The sequence below is a fragment of the Delphinapterus leucas genome, chromosome 14, assembly GCF_059928025.1.
Source record: "Delphinapterus leucas isolate spDelLeu-1000000601 "Yukka" chromosome 14, BTC_Dleu_Yukka2, whole genome shotgun sequence".
Classification (NCBI taxonomy): Eukaryota; Metazoa; Chordata; class Mammalia; order Artiodactyla; family Monodontidae; genus Delphinapterus; species Delphinapterus leucas.
In genome coordinates, this window is record NC_143142.1 from 59825154 (window position 1) to 59841001 (window position 15848).

Here is a 15848-nt window from a genome sequence, read left to right on the forward strand (position 1 = left end):
GAAGGTCCAGAAAATAGTCTGGAGCTGTCAAAGACACAAGAGACATTTTCTTGCCTCTTTGTTTCCTGGTGCGTGAGGAGAGGAGATTAAGAGTGCTGCTTAAATGAGCTCCAGAGATGGATGTGAGCCGCGGCTATCAGCACGGACCCCACAGACGGGCATGGGATGCTAAGGCTGCTGCAGCAGCCACAAAGAAACCTGTGTGGAAGCACATGTCACTATCCACACCTACTCTCCTGGGAGCCTGTGCAGCCCACCACTACCAGAGTCCCGTGATCCAGGGACAACTTCCCAGGGAGAATGCATGGCATGCCTCAGGCTGGTGCAAGGTCAGGACAGCCTCTGCCACTGTAGGCACACCGTGCATCCGTACCCCTCCCTCCCCCTGGTCTGAGTGAGCCAGAGCATCCGAATCAGCTGCTCCTTTAACCCCATCCTGTATGAGCGAAGAACAGATGTCCTCAGGCGACCTACACACGGGGTGGGGGGGGGGTAAAAATCCAAAGCTGAACTCCAGGAGCTGTGCAAACAAAGAAGAGAAAGGGAAATTTCTCCCAGCATCCTCAGGAGCAGCAGATTAAATCTCCACAATCAACCATGTCTCTGTGGAATACCTGAATAGACAACAAATTATCCCAGATTAAGGAGGAGGACATTGGGATCAACGATATGTATATATATTTTTTCCCCTTTTTCTCTTTTTGTGAGTGTGTATGTGTATGCTTCTGGGTGTGATTTTGTCTGTATAGCTTTACTTTTACCATTTGTCCTGGGGTTCTCTCTGTCTGCTTTCTTTTTGTTTATTATTACTTAAAAATATTTTTTCTTAATAATTATTTTAAAAACTTTATTTAATTTTACTTTATTTTATTTTATCTTCTTTTTTCTTTCTTTCTTTTTTTTCCCATTTTATTCTGAGCCATGTAGAGGACAGGCTCTTGGTGCTCCAGCCAGGCTCAGGGCTATGCCACTGAGGTGGGAGAGCCAAGTTCAGAACACGGGTACACAAGAGACCTCCCAGCTCCATGTAATATCAAATGGCAAAACTCTTCCAGAGATCTCCATCTCAAAGCCAAGTCCAAACTCCACTCAATGATCAGCAAGATACAGTGCAGGACACCCTATGCTAAACAGCTAGCAAGACAGGAACACAGCCCCATCCATTAGCACAGAGGCTGCCTAAAATCATAATAAGGCCACAGACACCCCAATACACACCACCAGACGTGGACCTGCCCACCAGAAAGACAAGAGCCCGCCTCATCCACCAGAACACAGGCACTAGTCCCCTACACCAGGAAGCCTACATAACCCACTGAACCAACCTTAGCTACTGGGGACAGACACTAAAAACAACAGGAACTATGATCCTGCAGCCTGCAAAAAGGAGACCCCAAACACAGTAACTTAAGCAAAATGAGAAGACATAGAAACACATAACAGATGAAGGAGCAAGGCAAAAACCCATCAGACCTAACAAGTGAAGAGGAAATAGGCAGTCTACCTGAAAAAGAATTCAGAATAATGATAGTAAAGATGATCCAAAACCTTGGAAATAGAATGGACAAAATACAAGAAACATTTAACAAGGACCTAGAAGAACCAGTGGGCAAACAAACAGTGATGAACAACACAATAAATGAAATTAAAAATTTGCTAGAAGGAATCAATAGCAGAATAACTCAGGCAAAAATACAGATAAGTGACCTGGAAGATAAAATAGTGGAAATAACAACTGCAGAGCCGAATAAAGGAAAAAGAATGAAAAGAATTGAGGACAGTCTCAGAGACCTCTGTGACAACAATAAATGCATGAACATTCGAATTATAGGGGTCCCAGAAGAAGAAGAGAAAAAGGACTGAGAAAGTATTTGAAGAGATTATAGTTGAAAAATTCCCTAATATGGGAAAGGAAATAGTTAAACAAGTGCAGGAAGCACAGAGAGTCCCATACAGGATAAATCCAAGGAGAAACATACCAATACACATATTAATCAACTATCAAAAATTAAATACAAAGAACAAATATTAAAAGCAGCAGGGGAAAAATAAAACAAGTAACACATAACGGAAAACCCATCAGGTTAACAGCTTATCTCTCAGCAGGTACTTTGCAAGCCAGAAGGGAGTGGCAGGACATATTTAAAGTGATTAAAGAGAAAATCCTACAACCAAGATTACTCTATCCAGCAAGGATCTCATTCAGATTTGATGGAGAAATTAAAAGCTTTACAGACAAGCAAAAGCTAAGAGAACTCAGCACCACAAAACCAGTTTTACAACAAATGCTAAAGGAACTTCTCTGGACAGGAAAAAAAAGAGAAAGAAAAGACCTACAATATTAAACTAAAAACAATTAAGGAAACGGTATTAGGAACATACATACCGATAATTACCTTAAATGTAAATGGATTAAATGCTCCAACCAAAAGACATAGACTGGCTGAATGGATACAAAAATAAGACCCGTATATATGCGGTCTACAAGGGAACCACTTCAGACCTAGTGACACATACAGACGTAAGTGAGGGGATGGAAAAAGATATTGCATGCAAATGCAAATCAAAAGAACGCTGGAGTAGCAATTCTCATATCAGACAAAATAAACTTTAAAAACAAAGACAGTTACAAGAGATAAAAAAGGACACTACATAATGATCAAAGGATCAATCCAAGAAGAAGATTTAACAATTGTAAATATTTATGTACACAACATAGGAGCAACTCAATACATAAGGCAAATACTAACAGCCATGAAAGGGGAAATCGACAGTAACACAATCATAGTAGGGAACTTTAACACACCAGTTTCACCAATGGACAGATAATCCAAAATGAAAATAAATAAGGAAACAGAAGCTTTAAGTTATACATTAAACAAGATAGACTTAATTGATATTTTTAGGACATTCCACCCCGAAACAACAGAATACACATTCTTCTCAAGTGTTAACGGAACAGTCTCCATCATAGATCATATCTTGGGTCACAAAACAAGCCTTGGTAAATTTAAGAAAATTGAAATCATATACAGTATCTATTCTGACCACAATGCTATGAGACGAAATATCAATTACAGGAAAAAATCTGTAAGAATACAAACACATGGAGGCTAAACAACACACTACTTAACAACCAAGCGATCACTGAAGAAATCAGAAGAAATCAAAACAATACCTAAAAACAAGTGACAATGAAAGCACAATGACCCAAAACCTATGAGATACAGCAAAAGCAGTTCTAAGAGAGAAGTTTATAACTATACAAGCCTACCTTAAGAAAGAAGAAGCATCTCAAGTAAACAACCTAACATTACATCTAAAGCAATTAGAGAAAGAAGAACAGAAAAACCCCAAAGTTAGCAGAAGAAAAGTAATCATAAAGATCAGATTAGAAATAAATGAAAAAGAAATGAAGGAAATGAGAGCAAATATCAATAAAACTAAAAGCCAGTTCTTTGAGAAGGTAAACAAAATTGATAAACCATTAGCCAGACTTATCAAGAAAAAAGGGAGAAGGCTCAAATCAATAGAATTAGAAATGAAGAATGAGAAGTAACAAGTGACACTGCAGAAATACAAAGGATCATGAGAGATTACTACAAGCAACACTATGCCAATAAAATGGACAACTTTGAAGAAATGGACAAATTCTTAGAAATGCGCAACCTTCTGAGACTGAACCAGGAAGAAATAGAAAATACAAAAAGACCAGTCACAAGCACTGTAATTGAAACTGTGATTAAAAATCTTCCAACAAACAAAAGTCCAGGACCAGATGGCTTTAAGGGCGAATTCTACCAAACTTTTAGAGAGAAGCTAACACCTATCCTCTCAGACACTTCCAAAATATAGCAGAGGGAGGAACACTCCCAACTCATTCTACGAGAACACCATCACTCTGATACCAAAACCATACACAGATGTCACAAAGAAAGAACTACAGGCCAATATCACTGATGAACATAGATGCAAAAATCCTCAACAAAATACTAGCAAACAGAATCGAACAGCACATTAAAACGATCATACATCGTGATCAAGTGGGATTTATCCCAGGAATGCAAGGATTCTTCAGTATATGCAAATCAATCAATGTGATACACCATATTCGCAAATTGAAGGAGAAAATCCATACGATCATCTCAATAGATGCAGAGAAAGCTTTTGACAATATTCAACACCAATGTATGAAAAAAACCCTCCAGAAAGTAGGCATAGAGTGAAATTTCCTCAACATAATACAGGCCATATATGACAAACCCACAGCCAACATCATCCTCAATGGTGAAAACCTGAAACCATTTCCACTAAGATCAGGAATAAGACAAGGTTGCCCACTCTCACCACTATTATTCAACATAGTTTTGGAAGTCTTAGCCAACAAAATCAGAGAAGAAAAAGAAATAAAAGGAATCCAAAATGGAAAAGAAGAAGTAAAGTTGTCACTGTTTGCAGATGACATGATAATATACATAGAGAATCCTAAAGATGCTACCAGAAAACTACTATAGCTAATCAATGAATTTGGTAAAATAGCAGGATACAAAATTAATGCACAGAAATCTCTTGCATCCCCAAACACTAATAATGAAAAATCTGAAAGTGAAATTCAGAAAACAGTCCCATTTACCATTGCAACAAGAAGAATAAAATATCTAGGAATAAACCTACCTAAGGAGACAAAAGAACTGTAGGCAGAAAATTGTAAGACACTGATGAAAGAAATTAAAGATGATACAAGTAGATGGAGAGATATAGCATGTTCTTGGATCGGAAGAATCAACATTGTGAAAATGACTCTACTACCCAAAGCAATCTACAAATTCAATGCAATCCCTATCAAACTACCACTGGCATTTTTAACAGAACTAGAACGAAAAATTTCACAATTTGTATGGAAACACGACAGAACCTGAATAACAAAAGAAATCTTGAGAAAGAAAAATGGAGCTGGAGGAATCAGGGTTCCTGAGTTCAGACTATACTACAAAGTGACAGTTATCAAGACAGTATGGTACTGGCACAAAAACAGAAATATAGATCAATGGAACAGGACAGAAAGCCAAGAGATAAACCCATGCACATATGGTCACCTTATCTTTGATAAAGGAGGCAAGAATATACATTGGAAAAAAAGAGAGGCTCTTCAATAAGTGGTGCTGAGAAATCTGGACAGCTACATTTAAAAGAATGAAATTAGAACACTGCCGAGCACCATACACAAAAATAAACTCAAAATGGATTAAAGACCTAAATATAAGGCCAGACACCATCAAACTCTTAGAGGAAAATATAGGCAGAACACTCTATGACAGAAATCACAGCAAGATCCTTTCTGACCCACCTCCTAGAGAAATGGAAATAGAAACAAAAATAAGCAAATGAGACCTAATGAAACTTAAAAGCTTTTTAACAGCAAAGGAGACCATGAACAAGACAAAAAGACAACCCTCAGAATGGGAGAATATATTTGCAAATGAAGCAACAAACAAAGGATTAATCTCCAAATCATAAAAGCAACTCATGTAGCTCAATATCAAAAAAAACAAACAACCTAATACAAAAATGGGCAGAAGATCTAAATAGACATTTCTCCAAAGAAGATACACAGATTGCCAACAGACACATGAAATAATGCTCAACATCATTAATCATTAGAGAAATCCAAATGAAAACTACAATAAGATGTCATTTCACACCGGTCAGAATGGCCATCATCAAAATATCTACAAGCAATAAATGCTGGAGAGGGTGCGGGAAAAGGGAACCCTTTTGCACTGTTGGTGGGAATGTAAACTGCTACAGCCACTATGGAGAAGAATATGGAGGTTCCTTAAAAAAACTAAAAATAGACCTATCATACTACCCAGCCATGCCACTACTAGGCATATACCCTGAGAAAACCACAAGTCAAAAGAGTCCTGTACTAAAATATCCATTGCAGTTCCATTTACAATTGACAGGACATGGGAGCAACCTAAGTGTCCATCAACAGATGAATGGATAAAGAAGATATGGCACAAATATACAATGGAATATTACTCAGCCGTAAAAAGGAACGAAATTGAGTTATTTGTAGTGAGGTGGAAGGACCTAGAGTCTGTCATACAGAGTGAAGTAAGTCAGAAAGAGAAAAACAAATACCATACGCTAACACATATATATGGATTCTAAAAAAAACAATTGCCATGAAGAACCTAGGGGCAAGACGGGAATAAAGACCCACACCTACTAAAGAATGGACTTGAGGACATGGGGAGGGAGATGTGTAAGCTGGGACAAAGTGAGAGAGTGTCATGGACATATATACACTACCACATGTAAAATATATAGCTAGTTGGAAGCAGCTGCATAGCACAAGGAGATCAGCTCAGTGCTTTGTCACCACGTAGAAGGGTGGGATAGGGAGGGTGGGAGGGAGGGAGATGCAAGAGGGAAGAATTATGAGGACATATGTATATATATATATAACAGATTCACTTTGTTGTAAAGCAGAAACTGACACACCATTGTAAAGCATTTATACTCTAATAAAGATGTTAAAAAATAAATAAAATAAAAAGAAAGGAACAAGAAGGAATACCAAAATGCTGGAACATAATATTTAAAATGACAATAAACACAAACATAAAAATAATTACCTTAAATGTCAAAGGACTAAATGCTCCAATCAAAAGACATAGAGTGACAGATTGGATAATAACACAAGAACCTACAATATGCTGCCTACAGTAGACCCACTTTAGGGTGAAGGACATATATAGATTGAAAGTGACGTGATGGAAAAAGATATTTCATGAAAATGGAAATGACAGGGAAGAGAGGTGGCAGTACTCATATAAGATAAAATCGAATTTTAAATAAAGGCCATAAAGAAAGATAAATACACTATACAATGGTAAAAGGATCAATACAAGAAGAAGATATTATACTTATTAGCAAATGTGCACCTGATATAGGAGCAACTAAATACATAAAACAAATATTAACAGACATAAAGTATAAATTGACAGGAATACAATAACAGTAGGAGACTTTAAAATGCCACTGATATCAATGGACAGATCTTCCACACAGAAAATCAAAGCAACAGAGACCCTAAATGACACAATAAAACAATTGGCTTAATTGATATCTATAGGACACTACATCCAAAATACAGAATACATATTCTTTTCAAGTGTGCATGGAACATTCTCTGGTATAGACAACATAGTAGGACACAAACAAGCCTCAACCAATTTAAGCAGATAGAAATTATTTCAAGCATATTTTCTGACCACAATGGCATGAAAGTTGAAAGCATCCACAGAAAGAAAAATAAGGCAAAAAAAAAAAAAGCCAATTACATGGAGAGTAAAAAACATGTTATTAAAAAATTAATAGATCTGGGCTTCCCTGGTGACGCAGTGGTTGAGAGTCTGCCTGCCGATGCAGGGGACATGGGTTTCATGCCCCGGTCTGGGAAAATCCCACATGCCACAAAGCAGCTGGGACTGTGAGCCATGGTCACTGAGCCTGCACATCTGGAGCCTGTGCTCTGTAATGGGAGAGGCCACAACAGTGAGAGGCCCGCGTACCACACACACACAAAAATAAATTAATAGGTCAACAATGAAATCAAAGACTAAATTTAAAAATACCTCAAGACAAATGATAATGAAAGCACAACCATACAATATCTATGGTATGCAGCAAAAGCAGTCCCAAGAGGGAAATTCATTGTGATATAAGCCTTCCTCATAAAATAAGAAAAACCTACAACCTAAAAAAATTAGAAAAAGAAGAAAAAACAAAACCAAAAGTCAGTAGAAGGAAGGAAATAATAAAGATAGGAAACAGATAAAAAATTTTAAAAACCATAGAAAAAAATCCATAAAACCAAAGCTTGTTTTTGATAGGATAAGCAAGATCAACAAATCTCCAGCAAAGCTCACCAAGAAGAAAAGAGAGGACCCGAATAAACAAATAAGAATTGAAAGAGAAGAAATAACTACTGACACTGCAGAAATACAAAACATCATAAGACATTATTATGGATAATTATATGGCAAAAAATTGGACAACCTAGAAGAAATGGACAAGTTTCTAGAAATATACAGTCCACCAAACCTGAATCAAGAAGAAATAGATGTTCATTGAAGCTCTACTTACAATAGCCAGGACATGGAAGCAACATAAGTGTCCATCAACAGATGAATGGATAAAGAAGATATGGCACATATATGCAGTGGAATATTACTCAGCCATAAAAAGAAACAAAATTGAGTTACTTGTAATGAGGTGGATGGACCTAGAGTCTGTCATACAGAGTGAATTAAGTCAGAAAGAGAAAAACAAATATGTATGCTAACACATATATATGGAATCTTAAAAAAAAATGGTTCTGAAGAACCTAGGGGCAGGATAGGAATAAAGATGCAGATGTAGAGAATGGACTTGAGGACATGGGGAAGGGGAAGGGTAAGCTGGGACAAAGTGAGAGAGTGGCATGGACATATATACACTACCAAATGTAAAATAAATAGCTAATGGGAAGCAGCCACATAGCACAGGGAGATCAGCTCGGTGCTTTGTGTCCACCTAGAGGGGTGGGATAGGGAGGGTGGAGGGAGGGAGATGCAAGAGGGAAGAGATATGGGGACATATTTATATGTATAACTGATTCACTTTGTTATAAAGCAGAAACTAACACACCATTGTAAAGCCATTATACTCCAATAAAGATGTTTTTTAAAAAAGAAGAAAGGCAGAGATACACACACACACATACACACACACACACACACACACAAAGAAGAAGAAGAAGAAGAAAAAGAATAAGAAGAAGGAGGAGGAGGAGGAGAAGGAGAAGAAGAAATAGATAATTTGAACAGACTGATCACTAGAAGTGAAAAAGAATCTGTAATAAATAAATAAATAAAAAATAAATAAAACTCCCTGAAAACAAAACCCAGGATCAGATGCCTTCACTGAATAATTTTACCAAACATACAAAGAAGAACTTGTACCAATATTTCTCAAACTATTCCAAAATTTGAAGGGAAAGGATTACTCCCAAAGTCATTCTGTGGAGCCACCATCATCCTGATACCAAAACTATACAAAGGCACTATGAAAAAAGAAAATTATAGGCCAATATTTTGATGAATATAGATGCAAAAATCTTCAAGAAGATATAAGCAGGTCTTCCCTGGTGGCGCAGTAGTTGAGAGTCCACCTGCTGATGCAGGGGACACGAGTTCGTGGCCCAGTCCGGGAGGATCCCACATGCCATGGAGTGGGTGGGACCGTGAGCCATGGCCACTGAGCCTGCGTGTCCAGAACCTGCACTCCACAACAGGAGAGGCCACAACAGTGAGAGGCCCGTGTACTGCAAAAATAAAAAATAAAAAAAGATATAAGCAAACCAAATTCAACAATACATAAAAAAGATTGTACACCATAATCAAGTTAGATTCATCCAGGGTCAGAAGGATGGTTCAACATACGTAAATTAATTCATGTGATACACAGCATCAACAAAAGACAATAAACACATGATCACCTCAATAAATTCAGAAAAATCACTTGATAAAATTCAACATCCATTTATGATAAAAACTCTCACCAATTTGGTATAAAGGGAATGTATCTCAGCATAATAAAAGCCATTTATGATAAACCCACAGCCAACATAATACTTATGGGTGAAAAGTTTTAAGCCTTCTCATTAAAATCTCAAACAAGACAAGGATGTCCACTCTCACCACTTCTATTCAACATAATATAGGAAGTCCTGGCCACAGCAATCAGACAAGGTAGCAGGATACAAGAGTAACATACATAAATTTGTTGCATGTCTTTACACTAAAAGTGAAATATCAGAAAGCAAGTGTAAGGAAAAAAAAACCTTTTAAAATCACATTTAAAATGCTTAGTAATAAACCTGGCAAATGAGGCAAAAGACTTATATGGTGATGATAAGAAGTATAAAACATTAATAAAGAAAATTGAAGATGATTCAAAGAAATGGAAAGGTAACCCATGCTCTTGGATTGGAAGAATTAATATTGTTAAAGAGGCCATACTACCCAAAGCAATCTACAGATTTAATGTGATCCCTATCAAATTACCCATGACATTTTTCACAGAACTAGAATAAATAATCCTAAAATTTATAAGGAACCATAAACTACCTTTTTAAAAAAGACCATAAAAAATCCAGAGCAAAGCAGGAAGTGTAACCGTTCTGGACTTCAGACAATTCTACAAAGCTACTGTAATCAAAACAGTATGGTAGGGACACAAAACCAGATATATGGATTACCTGGACATAATAGAGAGCCCAGAAATAAACTCGCACGCTTATGGTCAATTAATTTTGAATAAAGAAGGCAAGAGTATACAAAGACAGTCTCTTCAGCAAGTGGTTTTGGGAAAGTTGGACAGCCGTATGTAAATCAATGAAGGCAGAACATACCTTAATACCATACACAAAAAGAAACTCATAAAGACTTAAAGACTTAGTTATAAGACATGACAATATAAAACTCCTAGAGGAGAACATAAGCAAAACCTTCTCTGACATCAATCGTACCAATGTTTTCTTATTTCATTCCCCTAAAGCAAACTAAATTAAAGCAAAAATAAAGAAATGTGACTTAATCAAATTTATCAGCTTTTGCACAGCAAATTAAACCAAAAACAAAATGAAAAGACAATGTATGAGATGGGAGAAAATATTTTAAATAATGCTACCAACAAGGGCTTAATTTCCAGAATATACAAACATCCCATATAGTTCATTAACAAAACAAAACAAACAAGTAAAATACCAAGCCAATCAAAAACTGAGCAGAAGACCTAAATAGACATTTCTTCAAATAAGACATACAGATGGCCAACAGGCCGATGAACAGATGCTCCACATTGCTAATTACTAGAGAAGTGTAAATGCGAACTATCGCTCTGTGCCAGTAAGAATGGCTATCATCCAAATGTTCACTAATAATAAATGCTTTAGAGGGTGTGGAGAAAAGGGAACCCTCCTACACTGTTGGTGGGATCATAAATTGGTGTAGCCACTATGAAAAACAGTATGGTGGTTCCTTAAAAAACTAAAAATAGAGTTAACATATGATCCAGCAATCTCCCTCCTGAGCATATATCCAGAGAAAACTATAATTTGAAAAGATACATGCACCCCAGTATTCAGAGCAGAGCTGTTTACAGTAGCAAGACATGGAAGCAACCTAATTGTCCATTGAAAGAGGAATGGATAAAGAAGATATGGTATATATATATATATATATATATATATATATATATATATACAGTGAATATTACTCAGTCTTAAAAAAAATGAAATAATGTCATTTTCAGCAACATAAATGGACCTAGAGATTATCATACTAAGTGAAGGCAAACAGAGAAAGACAAATATTATATGATACTACTTGTATTTGGAATCTTAAAAAATGATACAAATGAACTTATTTACAAAACAGAAGGAGACTCACAGACATAGAATACAAATTTATACTTACCAAAGGTAATGGTGGGGATGGATAAATTAGGAGCATAGGATTAGCAGATACAACCTAATACACATAAAACAGATATGCAACAAGTATTTACTCTGTAGCGCAGGGAACTATATTCAATACATTGTAATAAAATATAATGGAAAAGAATTCATATATACATATATATATATATATATTCTTATTAATTGATTGGTTGATTTAAATACAACTGAATCACTTTATACCAGAAACGAACACATCATTGTAAACCAACTATACTTCAATAAAAAAAATTTTAGAAAGATACAATAAAAGGAATTAGGGAGCCTAGCCTTAAAAGAAAATAAGGGAAATAGAAGCTTGAAAATATTTAAAGAAATTTTGTGTGAAAACAGGCAATGGAGAAGTTTAAATGGTAAGAAACAAGGTAGCAGAGTGTAACCACAAAGTGTGAGGTTATATTTGTACTTAAATTCAAGATCAGAACCTAGACAATTTCAATAAATTGCTGTTGAATAAACATTTTTATAAATAAAGAGAAAAAATATTCAGAAGGAAGGAATCATTAGTTTGTCATCCCTTGGAAGAGAACATGGACTGAGAAATAGACATGTTATAGAGAGCCATTGCTGACTTTTCAGAACATAGTTTTTATGGAGGTGAAATATAAATTAAAAGATGAGATGGCAATAAAGTTCTTATTTCAAAAAAAAAAGATGAGATGGGATAAATTCTCAGAATTATTTTAAATCCTCAGTTAATATACTTTCAGAGTAAGCATAAGTGGCAAGCACAAGAAACATCAGGACACTGGAGGTAAATTTCTAGAGCAGCAATAGGCAAAATGACAATGATCCCTTAGGCTTCCTGGGCATTCGATTTTAGGATGAGTCTCTGCTCATACTCATCTAGACCCAAGTGAAAAATCAACCACCTCTTTGAAAGCCTGGCTGTGAAGGGCATGGTTTCTGAGGAAGCTGATCTCAACTAAACTCAGCAGGTTCTCTATAGCCTTCTACTTAAGTAGAGGCTACTTCAGGTGGGTTAGGGCAGAAGTCTGTTTGGGATGAAAAGCTGGGACTTATAAACTTATTTGAGGGCAAAAGAGGCCTGTTTGAAAATAAACAGTGTGTTATTCAGGTGGATCGTACGGGGTCAATAAAGTTTATGGGGGGAAAGGGAGCTGACATCCTCTTAATCCACTCCTTCATTCCAAAACTGACCCTATTCTTTATTCTAAACTCACTTACGCTTAGTGTTATTTTGGAAAGAATTTGATAATTTCCACAAAGCTATGAGTTATAGTTTACTAATACCTTGCATATTATTATTTTATTGAAATTTATATTAAATGCAATGTCTTCAAGCAACTGGTTATATTCATCAAATTTTGGGGAATGATTTAAGCCACAGAGAGATATTTTGGCATAGGGATTTTTTCCCAATCTCCAACACATTGTGCCATCTGCTTATTAAGAATCCTGGTGGAATATATATGTCTCTTTCAAGAGAAGAAAAATAAAATCTCATCTTGTGATACAAAATAATTTGATTTGGGAAATATGATTAAGGTTGAAAGAAGAAAAGTCTCTAAATGTCTGTGAAGACATGATGTTTTCCCAAACAAGTAACATAGTTATATTTCCAGGAATTTTATTTCCTGATCTGAAAAATAAATTTTCACTTTGAAATAAAATTTATGACTTTTAACTGATTTAGAAATAAAATCATTTTTACATGAATTTCCTTATCTGTGAGTGTCCTTAAGTGTGGGGAGCCTGACCCCTCAGTGTGTTTAGCTCGAAACAGCTCCTTGGTGCTGCCAAAAATGTTCAGATAATACTTTGAAAAGGGTCTGTGAGTGAATAAAGTAAATGAGTTTTCCGGTGTCTTCAAAGAATAAACAACTTATTTATTTATTTATTCATTCATTTATTTATGTGGGAAGCAAATTAACCAGATAGTTCTCTGATCCATACATATATCTTTAGTTCAAAGGAAATCCAGACAGACTACACAAAGCCATCTCTTGAATAAAATTATTAAGAAATCTCTCACATGCATTTTGCTTGTCTCTCTTTCCTGTGACTCCATCCACCCAAGAAAATTAAGAGAGTAACCCTGGCCCATTTTTGTCTTTCCCCCCAGAACTCCCCCCCCCACACATTGTTCCAATTATATCAGTGACCCAAGCTCTAGATTTTTTTCAGCTTAAACTTTTAGTTTTATTTTCCTTCATTTTCATTTAGAAGAAGAATAGTTAAATTGAGATTAATATTTATTTTCTTATAATTAACTATTAGAACCCCTTAGGCACAAGGATTTATAATTTAAGAAGTAAGTGAGATGATGAAAACTTCAGATACCAAAACAGAATGAAATGTTTGGAGTTGCAGAGATCACCTCTGTGTTCTGAAAATCAAATCTGAGCCGTCATCTGTGTGTCAGGCCCAGTACATACAATAAGAGCTTGAAGAAGGGAGTGGATTTTCACTAGAAGAAACCAAGATGTTTATAGCTTTCTTTTATAAATTGTTTTCATTATTTGACACTGATTTTTAGATTACAGTTACAATGCCTTTTTCTGTCCCTTTCTATGCTATTATTGTGATAGCATGGTGTGACTTGCTTGTTCTATACCCCTGGCATCACTAAAGGATCTAATTCAAGTCAAACCTGACATATAAGTAGAATAGACAATAGCTAAGGACATCAAGAAAATGAGTGCTTCCCAAAATTCCCCTTCCAGTCTCCTTCAATCCTATTTTAGAAAATAAGACTTTTCATTCTACAAGCAAATATTAGACACAAAATACTTAAAACACATGGAACTTTCATGAAGATAGTAATGCTCTATCTTAACTTCACAATGACAAAACACTGACCAAATAATTCTGGGAAGAATCAAAGAAGCAAGGAAGTGAAACACAGCAGATTTAACTGAGAGATTAAAGATGCTAAATTTTACCTTCATCAAAATTATACATTTTCAAGGGTAAAAGTTGGGGTCAATACTGGTTTTACTTCTGTAAACATTGGATACCAGCTTGCTTCATTCACACATTTTGACTGACATGACTGAACAAATGATATATATTTTTCTTATTGTTAAGTGAACTAAGAAAAATAGCTGACTCATAATATTACTCTTGAGTAAAACAATAATGTAGAAGAAACGTTAGTGTGTTTGGAATTTGGTCCTTGTATATTCAGTCATGTATTCTAATAAAAGCAACTTTAGTCAATTATTAGTTATTTCTGATTTCATTATCTCTAAAAAATAGACAATATCCCAGTGCAGTGAAGGTATTTTCTTCTCTGACAAGATAGCTAAAAACCCAGAAATAGAGATCCTTTGTCCCCCTGTCAGTAAGAGATCAAATATAATGATGCAAGTTTTGTAAAACAATATTTATGCCTTTAAATTTGTGTACTGTGTTTAAGAAGAAATTCAGATTAGCTTTTTATTAATCACAGCTTAAAGCACTATTGCTGGAGAAGAGCTTATGATTTTTATGAACAATGTAAACCATGAGGGAAAACAGCAATGTGTTACCTTAGATTCAGATTTTATCACATATAGTGACAACTCAATGTACCTGTATTTGCCAGTGAATCAATGTATAGACAGCTAGATGTAAAGAGGAATATTAATCATTGAAAATGGGAAATGCCCGAAGGTATTGCAGCAAAAATAGAAATGATACTTTTCTGATAAACAAAGAAAACAAGGGAAGAGTGAACAGGCTAGAGAAGAAACAACCTGGCCTGAAAGAGTTAATCACTCCTAGTTTTATTTTAACTGTTACTAATCTGTAGTGTCTGTAACTAGATTTGTACTTCACAAAGCTAACCCATCACTCTTTGACACTATGTGAATTACATCCTGCACCCCCTTGTAGCATTTGCATTTCAGAAACAAAAGGTCACAGGTCAACAACCCAGAGACAAATGGACACAATTACCAGGCTGCCTGATGTCAGCTGTGACTGTTTTGCAGTAATGCAGGAAGAAGAATAGAAGGCCTTCATTAATTTGAGCCTTATCACCTACCATAGACCACGAGCCCCAGCTATATAACCTCTCTCAGTTCCCCAGGGAAGGGGGCACATTTTGCAGGAGGTGCTAGCCCACTGTGTTCCCTCCTTGCTTAGCTAAGAAGTAAAGCCACATTTTCTCTTTCCCCCTAAATTCTGTCTCCATATTTCTATTCAGCACCCGTGTACAGAAGCCAAGATTTCGGCAACAGTATTATACCAAATATTTAGTTGTGTCTTCCCAAATATGCTACAATATTGCAAGGTCAAATCTTCTCACTTTGTCAGCTGGCTTCCAAAT